The sequence below is a fragment of the Gopherus flavomarginatus genome, chromosome 20 (assembly GCF_025201925.1).
Source record: "Gopherus flavomarginatus isolate rGopFla2 chromosome 20, rGopFla2.mat.asm, whole genome shotgun sequence".
In the NCBI taxonomy this organism is placed as follows: Eukaryota; Metazoa; Chordata; order Testudines; family Testudinidae; genus Gopherus; species Gopherus flavomarginatus.
In genome coordinates, this window is record NC_066636.1 from 23453820 (window position 1) to 23461861 (window position 8042).

The window sequence follows — 8042 nt, forward strand, 5'->3', positions numbered from 1 at the left end:
CAAAGGGGATATGAATGATATAGCCCAAGAAGGAGAAAGGCATAATGAAGATTCTAAGCACCTACCCAAGGTATAACTTCGAAATATTCAAGGCAGTTGCTTAAAAGCAGGAATACCAATTGGTAGTGGAGTCAATAAAGAGAAATACAGTCATTACAATGAACAAACATAAAAAACTTGCTAGAAGAAAAGGTTCGCAGAAATTTGTTGTCATACACCATTGCCATCTGCTGGACATCAGAGAAACTAAGGGCTGAAAGAAGAGAGTTACAGTATTTGGAAAAAGGACAAGAGTACTTGTGGCACCTTAGAGACTAACAAATTTATTTCAGCATGAGCTTTCGTGAGCTACAGCTCACTTCTTCAGATGCACAGAATGGAACATCTGAAGAAGTGAGCCGTAGCTCACGAAAGCGCATGCTGAAATAAATTTGTTAGTCTCTAAGGTGCCACAAGTACTCTTGTTCTTTTTGAGGATACAGACTAACATGGCTGCTACTCTGAAACCTGTCAGTATTTGGAAAGTGTTCCATAGAGACCAGAGGGTGGCCACCTTCAATGAACACTGAAGCCAGGGTCTGAAACACAAGGTCACTTTTGGCAATCCAGGATTCCTGGAAATACTGCACTCATATCCACAAGTCTTTGAAGACAATATTCTCCCTCTTTTGAGGTCTAATTTGTTAAACATTGCTCAGCTCCCCAGAAAGAGTCAGCTTTTCACTCACACCCTAGGTCCTGGGGCACCCAGGCCTCCTTTCTGGGGCTGCGTGGGTCAAGCCCTGGCTTCCCAGTCTGCAAACTTTCTTCTTTAGTTCACGGTTGTCCACAGCCCTCCTTCTGGGACTATATCATGGCAGAGTCCCAAGCTTTCCATCATCCATTTGGGGTGGTGTAAGAACCACCCCCATGATCAATTTGGAGAGCATAAGACTACATAAGAGATACCATACAGCGTCAGACCATGGTCCATCTAGCCAATCTTGTCTCCAAGAGTGGCCCATACTAAGGGGAATATACCTAATAGGGCAATTATGGATTGATCTACCCCCGTCTTCCATTCCCAGCTTCTGGTAGTCAGAGGTATAGGATTGCCCCAAGCAAGGAGTTGCATCCCTAACCACCTTAGCTAATAACCATTGATGGACTCATCCTCCATGAACTTATCCAGTTTGAACCCAGTTATACTTTTGGCCAACACAATATCCCACGGCAATGAGTTCCACAGGTTGCCTGTGAAATGTGTGAAAAAGTAATTCCTCTTGTTTGTGTTGAATCTTCTGTCAATTAATGTAATTGGATGAGCCCTGATTTTTGTATTGTGTGAAAAGGTAAATAACATGAACCTATTTCATTTTTCACAACAGTCATGATTTTATAGCTCTGTCACATCACTCCTTGGTTGTTTCTTTTCTAAGCTGAATAGTTCAAACGTTTTTGTGTTGGTTCCAGGATATTAGAGAGACAAAGTAGATTAGGTAATATCTTTTACCGGGCTAACTTCTGTTGGTGAAAGAGACAAGCTTGAGAAAGCTCTATGTAGCTCCAAAACTTGTCTTTCACCAACAGAAGTTGGTCCTATAAAAGTTCAAGTCCCTGATCGAACTTGATCACACTTCCTAGTCTTTGTCTGGCTCTCTAGTTTTGACCAAAAGTTATATCCTGCACCTGAAAAACCTTTCGCAATTAATCAAAACTGGTACATTTCCCCCAAACAAATTTTGTTTTTAATTAATAGGCATTTTCCTACAAAAACCATTTGTTGAACAATTCTCGACCAACTCTAGTCACAAACTTTCTTGAACGAGTCTGTTCCCCACACATATACACTAATTCCATGCCAAGAAACATAACCCCTGCCCTTGGAAATGTGGGTTCAGGTCTATAGTCAATTCACATCCTTGGGAGGTTATACAGACATATACCTGCAGAATGTATGTTGGTGTTGTGATAATGGCTATCCATCAGCTTTTTTTTTTTTTCCGGTTCAGGTCAAGCCAGAATTGCGTGCATATTTCCATGTATTCCCATAAATTCTATTGCAATTTTTTAGCTGACATAGACTTGGCACAAAGTTAAATTCATTCAGATGTGAGAGCAGGTTTAGTGATTTGGGATGAAATATATCTCCCAGAACTGTGTGATTCATGCGTGTCTAGGACCAAAAGACTCATCAGCAGAGACTGCCGTGGTGGCAACTCTAGCCATCTCTGCAGTAATGGAGAGTGACTTGGGTAAGCCTGGTGCCCAGCCTTGGGTGGGCCAGAAGCTCTCTCTCCGGTAGGGTAGCATTTTTTACCTTAGTTTCTGCCAGTCAGGGCAATGGGTTTTCTCATGCTTGGATTTAGCAGCTACAGCCACCCTTGACTACAAAAGTGTGTTCATTTCCCAGCATAATGTAGTTACTTTCTTGTTATTTATTTAATAATAGCTTTGGCTTTTTTTTGCTATAAATTATCACTAGCATGTGAGGTGGCCTAGGGGAGTGACACGCAAAAGGTGATTCATGTTCTCTCTGTGGAGCTAAAGTCACCTTTCCTACAAAGTCTACTTGGTTTTCCTCCACGATATGATTACATTCATGTTGCTCGCTCATTTAATAAAGCTGCAACCATTTTCCCATAAATTATCTTTAAATTATGAGGTGTGTTTCTGGGGATCCCCTGGGCAATGACACTTAATGGCGATGTTCTCCGGATTCCTAAGAACAAAGAATTTCAGAGCGGTTCACAAACATTCATTAATGTCTTACACATGCAAAGTGTTGTATTATTATAATATTGAAAATACATTACTGAATTTAGACTAGCCAGTCCTGAATAATAACAACACTTTAAATATCTGGGTCAAGGTAATTTATGTCATTCCCCTAATATCTGGGTCAAGGTAATTTATGTATCAGAGGGTAGCCGTGTTAGTCTGGATCTGTAAAAGCAGCAAAGAATCCTGTGGCACCTTATAGACTAACAGACGTTTTGGAGCATGAGCTTTCGTGGGTGAATACCCACTTCCTCAGATGCATGCATCTGAGGAAGTGGGTATTCACCCACGAAAGCTCATGCTCCAAAACGTCTGTTAGTCTATAAGGTGCCACAGGATTCTTTGCTGCTTTTAAGGTAATTTATGTCATTCCCCTAATGAGGTCATGATTTACAGCCTCAGAATTTGGGATTCTTTTATTTTTCATTTAAATCTTGCTTTGCTTTTTTGTTTTCCATAAATATTCTTTTTTAAAGCTTAGGAGTCAGAACCTTAACTGGTGCAAATCAGCATGTCTCCATCAACTTCAGTGATTGATTTTTAACTAGCTGAGGCTCTAGCATTATATTTCAAATCATATTTTTCTAAGATACTCCAGCTCTGTGAGTGACTCATTTTCCCTTCTTCTGTAGTCCATAAGGATGGTCTCTCTGTTTTGTAGAGTGTCTACTCATTTATTCGTCTAGCTGCCTACTGTCTCCCTAAGATTCATTTAACCATCAGTCATCTCCCATCTCCGTATGGCTGTAGCCCTGGTACATAAAGGTTGGGAGAGGATGGATGGTCTGTTGCTTAAGACTTGAGGCATCTTTGAGGATCTGGGCCAGAAACATTAAGAGATTTTCCAAAGTGACTAAAAGCAGCAAAGAATCCTGTGGCACCTTATAGACTAACAGATGTTTTGGAGCATGAGCTTTCGTGGGTGAATACCCACTTCATCAGATGCATGTACTCATCTACATGCATCTGACAAAGTGGGTATTCACCCACGAAAGCTCATGCTCCAAAACGTCTGTTAGTCTATAAGGTGCCACAGGATTCTTCGCTGCTTTTACAGATCCAGACTATCACGGCTACCCCTCTGATACTTGACACCAAAGTGACTAGTTACTTTGAGGTTTGGACTGGAGCCACCTTAAAGCGGCTTGGTTTTCACAGTGTGGGTGCTTATAATTGTCTGAAAAAACAGAGTCTTTAAAGTGTCCCTAGCTTGGCAACTTAATTTTCTTGTTGGTTTTTAATGTCTGGGCTCTGCATTTATCCATAGATTCCCAGAGCAATCTTGGGCAAATCAATAACCTCTTTACTCTTCCATCTCCCCAGATGTGACATTCAGTTCAGCCATTCTCCTTCCACCCCCTCACCCACCACACAAAAGAGTCCATTATTCCATTTAGTGATATTCCCACTCTGTATATTCCCAGTACCCACAAGAACTCTACATCTGTCGGGAATTAACACACTGTCATTTCCCAAAGAGGAGTCCAACTCAAAATTCACAGTTAAAAGTCAATTCCTCTTTAACAACCACTTGCAAAAGATGATCCTGATTTTTTAAAAAAAAAATAGTTTGCAGAAATATGAGTTGTTTGTAAGCAGGGGTGCTAATTGCTTTCTAATTCATTAGTTTCTTAAATATTGGATTTATACTCTGGTACACGTCCACAGGTGTGCTGAGACCACTGTCTACCATGCTGACTAATATTGTCTCATTCTTTCCTTGAATGTTCCCATACATTTGTATCCCTCTTTTGTCTTATAGATTATAAACTCTTTGGAACAGCGACTGTCTTTTAGTTCTGTGTTTTTACAGCTCCTACCACCAAGTGTCCTGCTCCATAATTAAGGACCCTATGTGCTATGGTAACATATTAATAATAAATGTACATATTGTTTTTATTTTATTTGGGAGAGTGCATTGGCACACCTTGTTGAATGCATGTTGTGGCTGTGATGTTGACTAGTCATTGCTTTTTCTTTGCTGTTTGTGTCAAGCTAGAATTGCATACTGATTTTCACCTGTTTCCATACTTGTGTTGCAGGTTTTGAGTGGTTATCAGCTTCAGAGAGTGGTAAATTCAGTAAAATGTTTGGGGCAGGATAGTGAGGAGGGACGGGGACCTATCTCTTAGAATTTTTGTTTCACGTGGACCTGGGACCAAAGGACTCACCAGCAGTGACTGTGTGAAGCCTGTCCTGTAGTGGCGTCTCTCATCATTACTATAGGGGGATGTAGTGTGACTGTGGGCAAAATGGTACCTCTGGCTGAGGAACCATGTTGACCTTGGCATCTGCCTGTCAGGACAAACGGCTCATACTCAGAACAGGAGCTAAAATTACCCTTTGTTGCAAAATCTTCGTTTCTTTGCATGCATGTTGTCTGCTCATTAGACAAGAGTTGCAAACTTTCCCATAAATTATCCCTAAATTATTATGTCTCCCTGTCGGGATCATCTGGACAATTACTCTTATTGGGAAATTCTGAGGTTTCTCCAGAACAAAGGATTTCAAAGTGTATCAGAAACATTCATTAATGGTTGGTGCATGCAAAGGTTTGTATTATGATAATAGTCAAAGCAGGTGACTGGAGTTAGAGGCTCAAGGACAACTGAGTAATAGCGTCACATTAAAAAGTGTGTCAAGGTCACGCTCTAATCTGTCATGAGTCATAACCTCAGAACTCAAGAGTTCTTGTTTTTTTCCATAAAAAAATAGCTTTGAATCTGTTTTAATAAATATTCTTTTTAAAAACATATAGCCCAGACCTCAGCTGGTGCCAACTGGCTATACTCCATCAACTTCAATGACCCCATCCTGATTTATGCTGTTTCAGTATCTGGCCCTATGTTTGATGTATCTTCCTACAGGACTTCAGCTTTATCAGGGACTTATTGTACCTTTATGTTTCACTTTTGTAGAATATCTGCACTTTTATTTAACAGTCTGCCAGTTGTCTACTTGAGATTTACCTTTGCCTTCAACATCTCTCACCTGCCAGTGGATTTAAATCCGGAACATACAGGAAGAGAGAAGTGACTAAGACATGAGACTTGCAGAAATGAAAGCCAAAGTTTTAAAAAACTGACCAGTAACTTTGGCCTCCATTTGAAACACCTTATAGAGGCCTGGTTTTCAAAGGGTGGGTCTGAAAAAACAAATAAACATGATCATCAAGGGTGTTTCCACTTTGGTAGCCAAAATCTCTGGTCAGTTTGGAAAATCTATGTTTAGGCTTAAGCCATAGAACCCGTGAGTGATCTTGGTCAAATCAATAAGCTCTCTCCTCTTCCCACTCCCCATAGATACCATTAAATTCAGCTATTCTCCCCCTTAGCTCCCCACACAGACTTGCATGGAAGTGGGGGCAAAGTTCAACCAGCCCTGATGGCTTCCTTGGATGGATGCCAGGTGCTCCAGGCCTCTCCCAAATTTGAGAAAACTGCATATCTTCGTCCCCAGAGTCTAAGGCATATAGGTCTTCACAAGGGACTATATTTATTTGGACCAGGACAGTGAGTAGAGAAAGGTATATTTCTCCCAGAATAATGTGTGTCCAGGACCAAAAAAACTCACTGGAAGAAACTACCTGGAATCTATCCCAATGGTAACTCTAACTCTTTCTACTAGAGTTGAGGATAATACAGTGCAAGCAATGTGCCCAGATTTCTGTCAGCTCACTTCACAGCCTTCCCCCATTGAAAAAACACCTTATTTCTATCACTCATTAGTATTGTATCTAATCCGATAGCGTGAAATTAACCCTCTGCAGAGGGCTTACGCAAGGTTTACACACTACTTAAATTCTACTTAAGCACTATTTTTCAAGGCTAAAGTGGGACTTAAATAGTGCATCGACCACACGCTGGCCCTCTGTAAGGAATGAATTGCTACTCATATAGCTGAGTTCAAAGACAATTGACCTCATTGGAAAGATGCCCATGCATTTCTATGGGTATTCTACTAGACAAAAAATACATAGTTAAGGGTAGAGATGATAAAACACAGATGAAAGTCAGCCTCTATCTTCAGAGTTGCAAGGGTGAACTCCACTTTGTCCCCAACTAGACTATAACTTGGATTTAAAGAACAAAGTAGAATCCTTTGTATTACAGTGGATTATGTTATTTATGTTCCTATGAACCATCCATGTTTTAAAGCTCATAAAAGAAGAACAAAATAAATGAAATCTGCTTAATTCCTGGCATAACTGAAATGTGGTTAATAGATACCAGGAATTAATTTGACACACAAAATTTTAAGATCAAAGAAACCTGCGGAGCATAAAATGTGCAAGTCATACTGTGTGGGGATGAGAATACACTAGCTGACAAACAGTAAGCAAGACAATTCCATCAGCGGTTGGAGTTGAGCATACATCATGATTTATTTTTAAACTAATTAGAGCCTCTTGTGGAAAGTGCGTCACAGATCCTGCAGGCTGTCAGGGAACCAGGATAAAAGCACTCGCCAGTCCTGGCTCTTCTCTCCACTTCTCATCTATTTTCCTTGGTGAATCTGGTAAGTCCATTTTGGTGAATTGTCCATTATTATTTAAATGTTAGTTTAGTGATGGCTCTTGGTTTACAATCGAATCCTGCACAAACACTATGTGAGTCTCGAAAATATTATGGGATTTCTTTCCATAACAGAATCTTTTTTGTGGTCATTCCATTTCAGGCAGTGGTGCAGGCTTCAAAAATTAAGACTGGGGTTTTCAAAGCTACCTAAGCATTTGGGACATTCATTTTAACATCCTCTTCATTTTAACTGGGCATTAGGTATCCAAACCCCTTAAACAGCTTTGTAAAATCTCATTTTAATACTGGAAAGTACTGTTTTTATATTTTCAAAATACATACATTATATATATATATTTTATATTTTCAAAATACATACATTATATGTATATATCCTCAGATGTCTTCAATGGAGGTATGTTGGCTTTCAGTTTCTGAGGAACTTGCCCTCAATATTTCCTTAAAACTAGAGACTGGCATTCTCTAGCACTGAGATGCAACTCTATTGCTATTTTCAATGGAGGAGACTAGATCTATCAATAGCTAGCTACTATACAGATAGATATGAACCCAGAGTTTGGAAAAAATATATTTAAATCCTCCTTCCTCTGGTCAAAGGCAACTTTTACCTTAGGAGTGTTAGGAAGAAAATCTCCCTATGGATCTTTTACTCCATAATGAACCAAAGTTATCTCTCAAATGACAGACACTATCTGAGAGTATGTCTACACTATGGGATTATTCCGATTTTACATAAACCGGTTT